We start from the raw sequence: 18413 nt of genomic DNA, 5'->3' as shown, positions 1-18413 counted from the left end.
TGATCTTTAATAATATGGAATCATCTCTCCCAGACTTTGGATGTCTCTTCATTTGTTCAGATAAATAGTTATGTCCTTGCTATGGACTGAATGTTTGTGTTCACCCCACCCCCACCCCCACTCATATACTGAATCCCTAACCCCTAATGTAATGATATTTGGAGGCAAGGCCTTTAGGAGGTAATTAGGTTTAAATAAAGTGATGAGGTCGGGGCTCCCATGACAGGAGTAGTGTCTTTACAAGAAGAGGAGGAGAGACCAGATCTTTCTCTCTGCCACGTGAGGATATGCAAGAAGGCAGTCATTTGTAAGCCAGGAAGAGGGCCTTCACCAGGAACCAAATATTCCAGCACCTTGATCTTGGACAGCCTAGTCTCCAGAACTGTGAGGAATGAATGTCTGTTTTTTAAGCTACCAGTCAATGGTATTTTGTTACAATACTTGGAACTGACTAATATAGTTATTTATTATAATTTTGTTGTTTCCTCTAAAGAGGGAATATTCTTGCTTTGACTGATTCTTAAAAATTTTATTATTTATGTGCTATTATAAAGAGTATCTTATTTTTGTCTTATTGTTATTGCTGATTTCGAGATATGCTTTTAATGTTGTCAGTTGAATTTTTAGTTGGTAAACTTGCCTAGCTTTTTATAGTTATTGATTGTTTTAAGGTAGATGTTCATGTCTTGATAGTTTGTGTCTTCCCTCCCAATTCTTACACCTCATTCCTTTTTATTTTCTTATCATGTTGGCCTATACTACCACAGTATATTAATCATTAAAAATAGTGTGCATAAAGACAGTAGGAATCTGTCTTATTCCCAATCTCAAATTGACTGCATTCATTTTCTAGTTTCCCTGTGAAAGTTCCTCCACTGGTGTTCCTCCAGTGGGAAGGTTCCTCCACTGGTTCCTTTCCCTGTGAAAGTTCCTCCACTGGTGTAGTTTCCCTTTGAAAGTTCCTCCACTGGTATATCTCATTTTGGTAGATAGCCTCTAAGATGGCCCTCAGTGATCCCTGCCTTCTGGTATTTATACTCTGGTGTAACCCTCTTGCCTTGAGTGTGGAATGAGCTTATTCATTCACTTTTAATGAACAAAATGTAGCAGAAGTGATAGGATGACACTTCCAATATTAGATTATAAAAGATACTGTTGCTTTTGTCTGGGGTGCCCTCTTTTGCTTGCCCCGAGGGGAAGTTAGGTGCCATGTCATGAGGCAGCTCTATGGAGAGGCCCACATAAGTGAGGTTGGAAGTGGATCTTCTGTGGTCAGTCAAGTCAGGTGAATGAGCTCAGAAGGAGTTCTTCTGAGGCCTGTCAACACCATATGAGTGCGTTTGAAAGCAGATCCTCCTTCAGTGGAACGTTGAGATGACTTCAGCCCTGGCCAACATCTTGACAGCAGCTTTATGAGAGATTCTGAGGCACAACTTCCCAGCTCATCTGTATCTACTATCTTGATTGACAGAAAATATGAGATGATAAATGTTTTTGTTTTAAGCTACCAAGTTTTGAGATAATATGTTATGCGTTAAAGGCAACTAACACACGTTTATCTACTCTTTAAGAAAATTTCCTACTCTTTCAAGTTTGCTAAAGATTTGCTAAATCTTCACTTGAAAAAAATCACATTTTTTTACTCTTCTTTTTTTTTTAATTGAAGTATAGTTAATTTACAGTGTTGTGTTAGTTTCAGGTATACAGCACAGTGATTCAGTTATATATATATATATATCCATTCTTTTTCAGATTCTTTTCCTTTAAATGTTATTATAAAATATTAAGTATAGTTCCCTGTGCTATTCAGTAGGTCCTTGTTGGTTATTTATTTTATATATAGTAGTGTATATATATTAATCCCAAACTCTTAATTTATCCCTCTACCCTTTTCCCCTCTGGTAAACATAAGTTTGTTTACCATGTCTGTGGGTCTATTTCTATATTATAAATAAATTCATTTGTATCTTTTTTATTTTTTTAAGGTTCCACATATAAGAGATATCTTATGATATTTGTCTTTCTCTGTCTGGCTTACTTCACTTAGATTATGATATTCTCTAAGTCTATCCATGTTGCCTCAAACGGTATTATTTCATTCTTTTTATGGCTGAGTAATATTCCATTGTATATATGTACCACATCTTCTTTATCTGTTCATCTGCTGATGGACCTTTATGTTGCTTCCATGTCTTGGCTATTGTAAATAGTGCTTCAATAAACATTGGGGTGCATGTATCTTTTCAAATTATGGTTTTCTCCAGATATATGCCCAGCAGTGGGATTGCATGATCTTGTGGTAGCTCTACTTTTAGTTTTTTAAGGAACCTCCATACTGTTTTCCATAGTGGCCACACCAATTTACAGTGTAGGAGCATCCTTTTTCTCCAAACCCTCTCCAGCATTTATTATTTGTAGACTTTTTGATGATGGCCATTCTAACCAGTGTGAGGTCATACCTCATTGTAGTTTTGATTTGCATTTCTCTGATAATTAGCAATGTGGAGCATCTTTTCATGTGTCTTTTGGCCATCTGCCTGTCTTTTTTGGAGAAATATCTATTTAAGTCTTTTTCCCATTTTTTGATTGGGTTGTTTGTTTTTTTGATATTAAGCTGTATGAGCTGTTAGGTTGTTTCTAATTACTCACTAGTATAAAAAAACAAAGCCTAAAAGAAGATTTCATTTTAAATGGTTGCCTTTAGAGACATTCCAAGAGTTTGAATTACTGAAATGTTACAGGTTAGAATAATTACTAATATGTTCTTTTTTTTGATCAATTTTTCTAAATTTTTATTAATCTTTTTAAAGAATAGCTATTTTGGTTATTATCTCTATTTTTATTCTCAATTTCATTGATTTCTTCCCTTACCTTTGTTATTTATTTTCTTTGTTTCTTTAGGTGTTAATATTCTACAACCTCTCTCATTAAACATTCAGTTTGTTTGTATTTAATCTTCTTTGTTTCCGGATATACACATTTAAACCATAAATTTCACTCTAAGTACAACTTCAACTCTATTCCACACATTTTGATATGCTCTGATTTCATTGTCATGAAGTTTACAATATTTCTTAAAATCCCTTATCGTTTTCTTTCAAACCCAAAATCAATGGTATGTTAATTAATTTCCAAGTATACAGGAAAGTTAAATTATCTTTCTGTTATTAATTTAGAATTTTGTTACATTTAGGATAGAGAACAAGTGCATCATATCATCTTTTGGGATTTATTGCCACTGCCCTCATGACTGAATGTATGATTTATTTTTGTGAATGTTCTGTGTGTCTTCAAAAGCAATATGCATTCTTTGCCTGTGGGTGTAAAGTTCTATATATAATCTGTTAACTCAAGCTTATTAATTGTTTTTTCAAACCTTCCGTGTCTCTGCATATAGTGTTGTCTGGTTGCTTTCTTTGTATTTGCATGGAGTATGTTAATATCACCAGCTACAGTAGTTTCTTTCTATATTTCTTTTAAGTTCCTCGGTATATTATGAGGCTATATAGTTAACTCTATATACGTGAGTATGTTTATAATGTTGTATTTTTGTTGTTGTTTTTCCTTTTGTCAGAATACAGGATCTTTTCTCTTTCTTTTATATTGTTTTGCTTTAAGCTTGATTTCATCAGATGTTATGGTTGCTACTTATATATTTTTGTTCATATTGGTCTGATACAGTTTTTTCCATCTTTATTGCATTTAAACATCTTCATTGTGTGGCTTTGGATTTAGTGTGTTTTTTAAAAAACTTTATTCAGGGCTTTTATATTGCTGAAACCTTTTTAATGAGCTCATATCTTTTCTTATAAAAATAATGTAAACATTCTGTAAAATATGTATCCAGTCAGCTCAGTATATAAGTAGGAAAAAGTAGTCTATTTTGAAATAGAAGGACCAGACCATTACAGAGATAGTTAATAGTCTAGGTTTGTAGCTTCATACAGTGAATTATTCAATGAATGTCCCAAATTTCACTTGGTTTCACACTACAGGAGACTACATTCCAGTCTGGTTTATAGTATATATTAGTATATACTATATACGAGTATGTATATAGTGTATATATATATATATATATATATATATATATATATATATATACTATATATATATAATAGTATATATTTATAAATAGTATATATTTATAGTATATATACTATTATATATATATATATAATAGTATATATTTTGGGAGAAGAAATATGCAAAAATGAGTGAGAACCCACGCTTCTTTGAACCCCTTGCGTAGCAATGCTTGTGTAACTTTAAAATAAGAGCTCTATTAAAATCTCCCCTATGAGATATACGACAGAGTCCTTCCAGCTGGTAGTTTTCCCAGCGTCTAACTATGGTTCATTGCCAGCTGCACTGAGGTGGGGCATGAAAAGCAAAACTGAATGAGATAAGCCAGTAATTATGCTTGTATGGTATGCTAGGTGATTGAGCTGTTTAACTGAGAAGGTTACAACTTGGAATGAGAGACAAAAGAACCTTGAATATAGTGTAAAAATAAATATTTGGTAAATTCTTTTTCTTCTGATGATTGACTTTAATTGGATTTTTAACAAGTGTATATTAAAAGAAACAAATTATATATATTTTAGACTGCCAGGGTGAGGTGAAATGGATATGCTTGCAAGTGAATTATGATAGTTTTATTCTCATTTTTCTTTCTTTATTTAAACACTGTTTCAATGTATTTTGATGTTTTTAGTGTATGATTTGTTATTTTGAAAATACATATTTGAATGCAACTTCTCCCTTATGAATCAATAGTAATAAGTTAAATCAGAAAATACTGTTTCTCTTTAAAGCTTGGCCATTCTGGGGCAAGTTATGTGCACTTATCTTGATGTTTTACTTTCAAGTTGTCTAAGCAAATTGGAAATAGTGCATTGAAGGCACTTTCACATATGATATCTGTTAAATGTCATTTACCATTTATGTATTCTTACACAGAATTTTCCTTTCTATCTTTAGAGAATGAGAAATAAAATTTCTTCCCTGCCACTTTTTTTTTCCTATTTGGAAAGGGAAATATTTAAATATATATTTTGGCACTGTAGATAAACAGGCTATTATTTTATCCATTATTTCCATTGTATGTCTACATTTCCTAGGAGTTTCCTTTTTTACTATTACATTTGTTTTGGTAGTGAGAAGATATATATATCTTTAATCCAAGCAATTTCTTTTAAAAATAAAATGTCTCTTAACCCCTACTCCTGAATGTAAGTAGTAAATTGTACAATCATACTTTTTCATCTATGTGTGAGATATTTACATTAAATATACATGTCATATACAATATATGCATAGCTAAAATCAAAAACTGCCACAGTGTTAGAGAGAAATCATTAAAAGACTTTATTTAACAAAACACCTAAAACACCATAAAGAATTAATTAAAGCAACACAAATATGCAGTTAGCAAAACTTAGTTTTAAAGGCATCACTTTAAATATATATAAATATATATACATTTTTGACAGATTCATGTGACTCTTAATAAGCACATAATGTGTGAGAGGAGAAGAAAACTAAATACATACATGTATACATGTAATTTTCATATTGCAATTGAATGCATTGGTTTTGTCACTTTAATTTGCTTATATCCTTGTTAATTCTTTCAATAACTTTATTCAGCATTGGTCAGACTAAATATGATAAAATAGGAAATAAAAAGATTTTTAAAGATGGAAGAATTGCTCTGATCTGAGGTTTAGCTAATAAACCAGGAGAAATCAGAGACAAGAAGAGGATTGAAAATTTGAGGATATTTGGTAACAATGATCTCTCATATTTATAAAGCACTTAACAGATTCCTCCCTCATTAGTAACTGCTAATATTGTAGATCTCAGATGAAGCATTTTTGGTGGTGGAACCCTTATAGGAATTAAAAGATGAGTAAATGGATAAAATATCAAGGCAAAGAGAAAGACTTTTAGAAAAATTTCAATGAAAGAAATTCCATGGAGCAAAATGACTGGAGGAAAAATAGATATATTAAATTATATTTTGATTCATTGAAACATGTGGAGGGGAAATGTATAAATAAGAAATTGAAGGCATGAAAGTTCTAATAGGATAACTAATAGATTACTAATGGACAACGAATAGCATACAGAGCTAGAGGGAAAAAGGACTGTGTGTTCTAATACAGAAAGAGTAAAACAGGAAAAAGAATAGATGAACATGGAAAAGATTTTTGGGTTGGAATAGAAACATTAAAGGTGTTCATTTTCTAAGATTCTATAATGAAAACTGCAAAGTTTCTCCTGAAAATGAGAGCCTACAGAGAGAGGGAAAGTTTGTAATTGATATTGAAGGAAATTGATATTAAAGGAATTGAACAAAAGGATAAAACTCTTTAAAAGGACAGTTAAGCACCCAACTGATATTGGAATAAGTGAACACAGTCTATTTACTTTCCCAGAAATGCCTGGTAAAGAGGAAGCAGGAGCTGAGATGGCAAAGGTTACAATTTACCAAGATTGTAGAAAATGTGAACTCCAGAAAAAGGAAGAATCATGATTTGAAAATAAACTATTAGAAGTCCTATTTCATTTTGATTGTTTAATCCCTGAGAGGTAAAGGTTAACATTTTTAAGACTTAACCCCAGCAGCCTGGCTACCCAGAGAAGGCACTGGTTTACTACATGGAAACCAGCTACGACCCAAGGCTTCAGACAACTGATCCTGGTCAATGACAAGGCTTGGATCCCAGACCCACATTGTGCCTGGGAAGGGACTAGGTGCTTCATCAGTCTTGAAGGCTGCCACACTGCACTTGGTACATGGTTACGATTCCTTTACAAGACTTGGACCCCAGCTTCATTACCCCACCAGTGAAGGGACTGTTGTGAAGGCTGATATACCGTGCTTGTCATATGACACAACTTTGACAGTGTGGCTATTCACTTACCCCATGATTATGTTAGGGGAGGGGCTGGTACTGCAAGCTTAAGGTTGGAGTCGGTATCTGGCACATCATATTATTGTGGTATCCTGACTCCTGATCGTGCCAGTGGAGGGGCAGTGCTTCCCGGATCTTGCAGTTTAAAGGTTCCACAGACCAAGGGTCTATGATACTCACCAAGAGTCTGAGGTCTGGTTTTGACAGATTTCTTGTGCTCTGTACAGTATGTGATAAGACAAGAGAGCCTAAGCACTGGCCATGATGCTTCCTCCTTGAGTTTGCCCTTCTGAATACTATCATTCCGGTGTATATGTGTGTGCTGCTTGGACATTTACAATCAGAAAATCTGGAGACATCATCTCTAGCATGAAGATAGACAGATCTTGGTTATGGCTATCCAGAGACAGGAGATATATGAGGGCAGAAGGGAGGTGATTGGTTTTTGCAATAGGCAGGTTTCAGTGGACGAGGGACAGTATGAAATCAGTAGATATAAGGGGGTGAGAGAGGCATAAAGACAGAGGATTGTGGTCAGAGAAGATAATTTCATGATTTGAGCTCATGCATGTAAGCATTAACGCATTATGTTAAGGTTCGGACTGAAGAGCTGGTGAAGTAATGAGAAGGCAGTATATTGCAAATCTTTTAGAAAAATCTATAAAACTTAATAGGTTAAAGTTCTAGGAAGAACTTATCCTCTGCAAAGTTATTTCTGGTATATATGTCTTTCTGATATTTTTGGTATATTATTTCTGGGCTGTGTGATTGAAAAGGTTCTAGTAAAGAGGTAAATAGATGACCTGATGAAGCAAATTTCCTTCAACTCTGATTTTTGACTGTAAACTACAAAAACAACCCCCCCACACACACACACTACTACATCATCTCCTAGAATTAAGGAAATTACAAGACATCTGGTGAACATTTAAAACATAATTGTTGGTATAATCATTAATCATATGCGCTGTCATAAAAGATTGCTGGAAGAGATAACTGCTCTATCTAGGAATTCTATGGTTAACCCACTGTAAATAAAAGCAAAGTCAAATATTATATTTTCTCAATTCAGGACATCACATGTTTGAAACTAGGTGCATTTGAAATTGATGTTATCTTAGTTTTAATAAAATGTTAATAACATCCTTATTAACTTATATTGTAAATTTAAATGTTCATGGTGCAGAATTAGTTGTAGTAAAAATACTCTTTTAAAACATGAAGTATTCCATTTATTATTCTTTAATTTGCTGCTTCAGTTTTAGATTGGTGCTGAATTGTCTGTAGGAATTAGCAAATGGAGAATGATAGGATCATATGTGGCATTACAAATATAAGTTAATAACACACTTTAACATTTCACCCTCTCTCTAAGACTCCAATCAGGAAGTGGGAATTGTCAAATTGCATATTTTTCTCTGCAATTGTTGAAATAATAACTGCCAGGAAGAAAACTGACCATGCAAACCACAAAATCAGCAAAACAAAAAGGGAAATGTTAATCTTTACTTCTCTCTCTAGCTATGAAAATTCCATGTGGATTTTTCTGGCTGTCCGGATTGCAGGTTATGCTGATAGTATATAAAGGTTTCATTTCAGATGGATTTCAATGAGAACTAAATATTTGGTTCAGCTACTGTGAGTTTTTTTATAGTTTGCAATCTTAGGCAAACATTAGAAAATCTAGCTACGCTTTGATTTTACTCACTTCTTAAGGGTGCCTAAATCATGATAACTTGTAGTTGATAATTGCCAAAAGTTCAAAACCGCAATATTTTTACTCTTGGCGTGAAGGAGGGGAAAAAAATGAAGGATTTTTCTTGTCTCTCAGATATATTGGCCTATTCTCCAAATGACAGGTTCCTGACTGATCAACTGTACCACCTGCTACTAAAGCTCAGTAATATTAGTCTGTGGAATGGTTTCATTCTCATCTCACACCTCAGAGATCTTGCGCTCAACCCCAGGCATCCCTTGTGTGCTTAAATCAGCTCAACGGCTCATACAGTGTGCTGATTTCCTTGTAGGCCTCTGTTTTCTCAAAAAGTGATCACCTTTTGCCAATGCCCTCAGGATTAAACAGGGCAGTCTGGTTTTCCTTTTCTGCATTGGCTATACCTTTGTAGTCAATAAAAGACTAACTAGAAAAGAATCAGCTGATGAGAGAATCAATCTTCTGGAAGCCTCCCCACAGTTTTCTCATCATTTTTGTGCGTCTGTCATCTCAGATTGTAAAATGGAAACCAAAACTCAGTATGTGGGAAGACTTTTACTGCTCCTTGTTAACAAAAACAGTAAGACCAGGGGTTTTGATCTTATGAGTGTATAGGTAAACAGTAAGCTGTAAGTGCACACTCTTGAAGTGGTTTTCTCTCTTTCTAATGGAGGTTTGCAAAGAATTATCAAAGTGATATCAAAAAGGTCTCCTAACTTACTGTAGTGTGCCTATCCATTCTGAGGAGGTCAGGTTAAATCTGAAGGTCTTATATATGATGATACTGGGGTATCTTATGGTACAGCAAGCAGTACTGTGTGCTTCTTACTAAGTCAGAGAAATAGATAAATATAAAAGGGATCCTTTCTGCATATTTATAACTGGTTCCATTGTACTAATTTATTTCTGTAGCATTACATTTTAAAGGAAGTGACATTTTGTCTCATTTAACTTTTATTTTAACAACCTTATCTCACATAATTTGCTTTCTTGTAGACTATTCAAAAATATGTATGAAATCTATTCAGATTACTTTTTCAGATAAAGTTCATTTCTTCATATAACCCATTGTATATATTTTCTCCAGCATCGGAGAATCTGAAAATAATTTTCTTCCTGCTTTTACTTTATGGTTTCAGATCTCATTTGTAACTTGAAAGCACAATGAGCAGAGGGAATTTAAACTTGCTAACTGATCCTATTAACATACAAAATAGAGTTTGAAATTTGATTTTTTTTTTTTTTTTTTGCCTGAGTCCAGGCTTTTAGTCAGTTACAATGCTATCAGAGCTGTTTAGCTTTTCCCTCTGGTAATATATAAAATACATTTAATAAAAATAAAAATGTATCTTTAAATGTGTAAAATCCATTTCAAATTCTCTGGTATGAATTATATCATTAAATTATGAAGTAGAATGATTTCATTGCTTCCTTTCAATGTCATTGAAGTAGCCCGGTGATTGAATTGTCACTGCTTTCTGGAGCTGGGAGTATGGCTTGGTGAGAACAAGACTGGAACTTTTCTACTGTTTATAAGTTTGAAAATTTGAATGTGTCAATACTGTATTTTGTATTGTGGAGATATTTAGATTTTTTGGATCTACCTATTTGTAGGAAAATAATAGAATATTGTTAGAAGGAAAAAGACATCTTTAGCACTTTTCTAAATATGTGGAATTTATTTCAATTTAAATCATATATGAAGTTAGCTTATAAAATGGAGAAAGTGGGGAATAGAATATTTTTCATCTCATTAGTTTATTCTTCCTTATCGTTAATACTTATTCACTGCTGATAACATTCTCATCATAACTCTTGATTGATTGTCCGTAAAGTATATAATCTTTTCCTGGACACTATGTAATTATGTAATGTTTTTGATAATGCAGAAGATCCAAGATTAATTAAGGAATCTGAATGAGATTAGGTAGAATATACTTATGCTTTCCATATTGCCAAGCTATTTCTCTCAATATTTAATATTGCCTCATTTTCTCATTATAAATTGTTCTTTAGACAATGAGTTTCATCCTTATTTTATTTAGTTTCTTTCCCCCCGGGCACTTCCTATAGCTAAGATTCTCTGAGGAAATAAAGATCCCATTTCTTTCTCATAGCCCAAACCTCAACATTATTTTTAGTGCTGCTTTGTCACAAAGCATCTAAATCCCATGATGGCAGGATCCTCTCCTGTCATGTCATAATTGTATCTCCCACATCTGACACATACAAAGTAGTTCACTATTACCTGTTGATTCAACAAAAGGAGGAAATTCTGGAGGATAGTTTTATCTCAACAGCAAAAAGTTCTTATATACCTTAGTACCTAGGATGTACAAACCACTGTGGTATGTGCTACTAGGGCCTGCAAAACAGTGTAATGCAGCGTTACTGCCTTCAAGTGTTTTTTTTTTGTTTTTTGGTTTTTTTTGCATTACTTAAGAGCAGTGATTGGAATGGAGGGGCATTACAAGGATTTTCTTGTTTATGTCATCTTTGTTTATATCATACACCTTTTCTCTACTCCAGGAAAGATGCTTACCTGAGAAAATAATTAAGTTGTATTTCCCATGAAACCATTACTTGAAGATACCAGTTGCGTAAAAGCAATGAGAAAGAAAGCAAAAAATTCAGTCAATGACTTTATATTCAAGTCTATATGTCCAATCTATTTTAACTTATTTTGGATCAGTATTGTTTTTTGTTTTTTTTTTTTTGCGGTATGCGGGCCTCTCACTGTTGTGTCCTCTCCTGTTGCGGAGCACAGACTCTGGATGCGCAGGCTCAGCGGCCATGGCTCACGGGCCCAGCCGCTCCGCGGCATGTGGGATCTTCCCGGACCAGGGCACGAACCCGTGTCCCCTGCATCGGCAGGCGGACTCGCAACCACTGCGTCACCAGGGAAGCCCAGTATTCTTTTTAATATTATATAAACTGATGGTAAGGGTGTCCAAATAAATATTAATTAACTGGGCTTTAGTTAGGGCATGAGTTGCTATTCTTATTTGCATCTTGTAAATGTTAGACTGCTTTCAGTATTGCTGTCAGTGTAGATGGAACAGGGTATAGAATTAAACAATCAGAAATAAGGAAAATTGCCAACCAACTGGAAAATTACTTAACATATAATAGGGAATATGTAAGTGCTATGCAAAAAAATAATGTATTTTTTCAATTGTATCAGATGTATCTTACTTAGAGAAATAAAAAAAAAATAACAAGTCAGGGGAAAACTTGTATATTTAATAATTTAGATGCCAATTTCAGAAAAAGGTACTATAATATTCCAAATCATTCTTCTGTTTGACAGTGGCCTGTGATATCCTTTTCCAACTAAAGATAATTTTCATGACTAATGCCCATGTCTTCAAAATTTTTATCCTCTGTTTAGTGAAAACTCATTGTATTGTATTAAACATTGTGTCCATCCAACATAACCAAGCCTTCAAAGTTGCATTGAATCCCTGATAAAAATTTAATGTTCAAAATTCTATCACTCCCTTTCACTGTTGCTATAGTAAGCTCATGATGAGACATAAGCAGTTTGTCTGGAACAGTAAACCCAAAATGTAAAGTTATAAATTAATAAAGAAACCATATGTAGTAACAGATGCATCAATGATATCTGATCAAGGGTGACTCCCAATTGTGTTATTGACATCATTAATTTACATAAATTATTATAATGATTTATTACTGCATAAATAAGATAGTAAGAGAAAATGTTTATTTACTCTTTACTCTGTTTCCAAAAGAGGAATTTAAAGCCATGTATGAAGATCCTTACAATGAAATATAAAAGAACTTTTAAATTTGAGTACATTAGGGCAAACAAAAAGATTGAATCTGTGGGTGATGTTGGTACACAAAGTGCAGATAAGTTTGCTATCCTGGTAGAGATGGGTCACACATTGGATTTAAGCTTCCAAGTAACCTGTAAGGAAAAAAAACACATTATGAGTTACATAATTCATAGTATCCATAACCTAAAAATAATCTAGTTGCCTTGGCAACACAGAGATACTGATAACAAAGATAAACTTCTTCTTCTGGGTCTTCATTGAGTAGGCACTGTTTAACTTGGAGGATACTGTCTGCATTTATATCTTACAGGGAGTAGAGTAACCCATTTCATATGGCTATTTCTTATGATATTCCTCAGTATAGGCTGATGGCATCTTACCAAATTACAATTTTAAAAAGTTATTTTACAATTATGAGAATAAATCTATATTGATGTTAGCCAATATTCCTAGTGTGTTACAGGGAGGAGAATCATGCAGAATCCCTGTTAGTTTTGCTCAGATCAGCTACGAAGACTGATCAAAGTGAAGAAAAGCATTGAGGAGGAGTATATTGGCATCATAAGATTATACATGTGGTACTTATGGCACATAGCTTCCAAACATCTGCATCAGTCCAAAAGTTTTAAAATGCAATACAAACCGTCACTGCAATTCACACAGCAGAGGTATGTTGAATACAGATATAACCTATATTCATTTTAACCTAAAGGGGAATTAGTTGGCTTATGGAACTGGGCAATGACTGTGTCTGGCTTAGTCACAGCTGGATCCAGGCCTCCACATGATGCCACTGGGATTTTGATTTTTAATCTCCAGGCTTTGCTTACCTCTGCCTGTATCCAGACAGATTCTCTCCATATGATAGTGAGACCACATTACCTTCACTGGTTGTCATATTCAAGAGTGTTTTTATCATAGGTCAAAAGTCTGGAGAGATCCATTGCTCAACCCTTTCCTGGGCCATGCTGATTTGATTTTTTTTTGATTACCCATCATTGCAACCTGGGCAGCAAAGGTTAGTTTCATCCACACCATGTGGAATAACTATAAGAAGGGTTGCATAGACTTCTGAAAGTTCAGATGAAAAGCAGATAAGAACAACAGTGAAATGTGTTTGTATCCTATAACCTTCTTTCATTGTATTAGGGCACATCTGGTACAAAACAAAACCTAAGGCAAACAGTATAAATCTCTTGTTTCTTCTTGCATTTTCCTCTAACCAGTATCTTAAATATAAAGACAATTAAAGTGGGGTACATGATGTTGGTACACAAACATTTTGGTATCTTTCTTTCCTAATTTTCTAGAAATAAACCTGTCCAAAGGGAAAATATTTTGCTTGATTTGAGACAGCTAGTAATGTTCCCAATTATTCATTTTCCATACTTTCCTTTTATTAAATGAACCCATAATGTAAGATGAACATGTGGCTATGCAGCAATAGACTGGACTTCCGGCCCTCTTTGCAGCCAATTGTAGTTCTGTGACTAAGTTACTTCCTACTGGGTGTAATGGAAGTGAGTATATGCAACTTCTGGGACACCTAATTAAACAAAAAGCCCCTTACCTAGAACAACCTCTAACCTCCCTTTTCTTGGGATAGAACAAAGGATTGATTTATGGAGAGCTACCTTTGATTTTGCAGATATGGAAATCCTGGGAGGGATTCTTAAACTCATGAGGTCCATGAACGAAGGGATCTATGAACAGAATTCAAGGGAGGCATGAACTTAGAAGGGAACAATTACATCTTAATTTTTACTAACCTCTAACTTAAAGTTAGCATTTCTTTCAATTTTGAATACAGGCAAACACCATTGTAGTCTTAGCGGTATCTGTGCCTTTTTCATCTATAGAAACAAAAAATAGTTTCATATCTCATTATAATTGAGGATGCACCAAAATATCATTTATGTTCATCCCTGTTAAAAATGTTGGTAGTTATTATACCAATCACTTAATCTTGGTATTTAATGTATTAATAAAAAATCATATATGGTACTATATTATGAATTTGTTTTTCTAATATTCTAATTAGCTTTATGTTTTAATATAAATTGATGTCCTTTATAGTCCTATTTATTTTATTTTATGCAGTTAAAATATTAATCAAATAAGGTGTTCATGGACCTTTGAGGATAGCCAAAGGAGCCTCTGGTTCAAGATGATTGGGACTCTGGCAGAAATGTGGGGAGAGAAACCTCTGGGTTTCTGACTTAGCTTCTAGAGTATAGTTGTCCTGCCAGCCTCAAGGCTGAACTGTCACTGGGTTTATTTGTTTTCCAGAGCTGCTGTAACTAGGTACCACAAACTGGATGGCTTCAAACAACAGAAATTTATTGTCTCATAGCTCTGGAGGCTACAAGTCCAAAATTGAGGTGTTGACTGGGTCCTGCTCCTTCTGAAGCTTTTAAGGGAAAATCCCTTCCTTGCCTCTCCCAATTTCTGATAGCCCCGAGAGATTCCTTGGCCTGTAAACACATCATCCAATCTCTGCCTTCCTCTTCACTTGGCATCCTCCCTGTATATCTGTGTGTTCAAGTCGTCTTCACGTTTGTCTTCCTGTTTTTAATAAGGACACCAGTCCTATTGGATTAAGGGCCCACCCTACTCTGATATGACCTCATTTTAACTAGTCACATCAGCAAAGACTTTATTTCCAAATAAGATCACATTCACAGATACTGGGGATTAGGACTTCAACATATCTTTTTGGGGGACACAATTCAATCCATAACACTTGGGAAAGAATACATTTCCAGGGACTTCCCTGGTGGCACAGTGCTTAAGAATCCACCTGCCAATGCAGGAGACACAGGTTCGAGCCCCGGTCCGGGAAGATCCCACGTGCTGCGGAGCAACTAAGCCCGTGTGCCACAACTACTGAGCCTGCACTCTATAGCCCACGAGCCGCAACTACTGAGCCTGTGAGCCACAACTACTGAAGCCTGTGCACCTAGAGCCCATGCTCCACAACAAGAGGCCACCACAATAACAAGCCCACTTACTGCAACAAAGAGTAGACCCACCTTGCTGCAACTAGAGAAAGCCCACGTGCAGCAGTGAAGACCCAACACAGCCAAAAATAAATAAATTTAAGAAAGAAGAATACATTTCCATGTAATTTAAATCATTCTTTGTTGAGGCCTCTGCTGTATAAGCTTGGCCTGTACTTGGGTACAAATATACTTTGTCACCAAAAGTAAGATGAATTCTAATTTAGATGCAAGTAACAGAACCCTTGTGGGGTCCTGATTGTCCAATCAAATAATTATCCCTAGTATTTTCTAGTTCACAATAACTGTGTTCTCCAATCAATCAACAGAGTAATTCCTCTAGGACAATAGTCTAGCCCATATTCTATTTTTTTTTTTTTTTTTTTTTTTTTGCTGTACGCGGGCCTCTCACTGCTGTGGCCTCTCCCGTTGCGGAGCACAGGCTCCGGACACACAGGCTCCGCGGCCATGGCTCGCGGGCCCAGCCGCTCCGCGGCATGTGGGATCTTCCGGGATCGGGGCACGAACCCGTGTCCCCTGCATCGGCAGGCGGACTCTCAACCACTGCGCCACCAGGGAAGCCCGCATATTCTATTTTTTAAATAAAATTTTATTGGAACATAACCACATCTGCTCATTTATGTAGCAGCTATACCTTCTTTCACATTACAGTAGCAGAGTTGTGTAGTTGCAACAGAGGCAGTATACACCTCAAAGTCTAAAACATTTGCTACCTGGTCTTTTATAGAAAAAGAAGTTTGCCAACCCCTTCTCCAGGACATGAGAGGGATAAGTAAGAGATTTGATGTGTTCTCCCACTTAATCTCTGTACAGTGAGAGTGGAGAAATCTTATTAAATCAGAACTCGAAGAATAATGTATAGGGGAACATGAACTAGACCTTAAACTGAGCCTATGAATTGCTCAAAACTCAATTTCTAGGTAAAGGATGCATTTACCTGTCACTGAAATCAATTATCTAAGGATAATACCAGACAGAAAGAAAGCACACAACTTCCAAGTTCCCTGAATAATAAGTAAGCAACAATAAATTAAAACTCCCTTGTGATAGTAAAAAAATGGTTATTTCAAATCAAGAGAGTAAAATTCTAACAAGAACAATCATTGGTATAATTGTATGATGTTTCTTGCTTCCATTAGCATTATTAATGGGACTATGGTTTGACCTGACAATGAGAATAGCTTCCCTTGTGGCATTTTGGCAGTTCTATTTCTGTTCTTTGAGAACTAAGGAGCAGACAAAGGATAAAAGTCCTTGCTTGAGCTGCTGAAACAATAACATAGTGTGAAGAATTTCTAGTTACTCAGGAGCTCAAAGGATCCCATTTTTATGGCTCCTTGAGAACTGGAAGCTTGATCGACACTCACAGAAAAGACCTTGGTTCCCTTGAAGTCAGCAGTCATTTGAGGGAGTATTACTGCATTTGAGGCCCTGTAGACAAATGAGTATAGCGATGGAATTTCTTTTGGAAAGGAAAAAGATATCTCATGTGAAGTAATCATGAAAGGCCACAGTCAGGCAGTTAGTATGTCATGTTTGGGGTGCATTGTAGAAGTAATAGGAAACTTGCCAATCACAGGCTGAATTGAGTTACTGCAGGAATCAGGACTTCACTGCAGTGCCCACATATCTCCTGGGATTTTGTTAAAAGAATATATTCTACTTTAGAATATTTTGGTTATTCTTCAATTAATATTTTTCAACATGCTGGGTAAAGAAGCAGAAATGACAATATAGTTGACCCTGGCTTGAGAACAGGATTAGGGCACGAAGACTGCCCAATTGCCAGAATTTAATGGAAGTTTAAAAAAAAAATTTAGACAACCTAAATGCAAAAGCATAAGAGACTTTTTAATTTAAATAGGTAGACATTTTCCTACTCCTACCCAAAATGATTTGATCTGACCCATAATGAATTATCATCACACTTAACTTTTCCTTTAGTCATTAGCTTCTCAATGACCCCTCAGCCCCAGTTTCCATTCTCTCCTTATGCTTTTCCTATTTATCTTTCATAAAAACTGATTCTGTGCGGGTACTTTTATCTGCTTTGTGATAAATGTTACTACACACATATGAAGACATATGTGTCTTCACATAGCAAAGGCCTCATTAGATTTTTTTAAAACTCTATAGTAAGGAAGGTAAATTTTAAAAGAGAGTACAGTAATATTTAGTATAGAACCTTGAAGGATAACCATTGTGGATCTGAGTAATTTGCCCAAAGCAGCCATAAGCCAAATTTGGAAGTCCAGGGAACCTCCTTCTCCAGGCATCTAAGCATGCGCGCTATGCACCTTGATCATGAAAATTGACTCAATAAGAGGAATGAGAGTGAGCTAAACCAAAGGGATGAACAAACCTTGGAAGAAGGAAAGTACAAGGGTTTTAAAGGACTCATCATTAGGACATTGGGAATAGAAAGGCATTTAATGGGGAAAATATGTTGAAAACAAAGGTAAGATCCAGACTGTAAAAGAACTTGGAGGGCTTCTCTGGTGGCGCAGTGGTTGAGAGTCCACGTGCCGATGCAGGGGACATGGGTTCGTGCCCTGGTCCGGGAGGATCCCACATGCCACGGAGCGGCTGGACCCGTGAGCCATGGCCGCTGAGCCTGTGCGTCCGGAGCTTGTGCTCTGCAACGGGAGAGGCCACAGCAGTGAGGGGCCCGTGTACAGCAAAAAAAAAAAAAAAGAACTTGGACACATTTAACATAACTTAGTAAATATTTATTATGTACCTCTTAAGTATTCTCCCCAGTGAAAACATTCTTGTGACAATGCTGTATAAGACACATTCTTTATTCTCAATCAGTGTGCAGCCTTTTGGTAGAGATAGGCAGATAAAGATAACTTCAATTCAAGATGGTAGCTATGAATACAGAAATGTACTCAGCCAAAGTATGAGAATACAGAGAATAGATACTTCAAGGAAATGTTCCTGGAGAAGATGA

This window comes from Mesoplodon mirus, assembly GCF_964341445.2.
Source record: "Mesoplodon mirus genome assembly, chromosome: 8".
Taxonomy (NCBI): Eukaryota; Metazoa; Chordata; class Mammalia; order Artiodactyla; family Ziphiidae; genus Mesoplodon; species Mesoplodon mirus.
Note: the sequence above shows the minus strand (reverse complement) of the source record.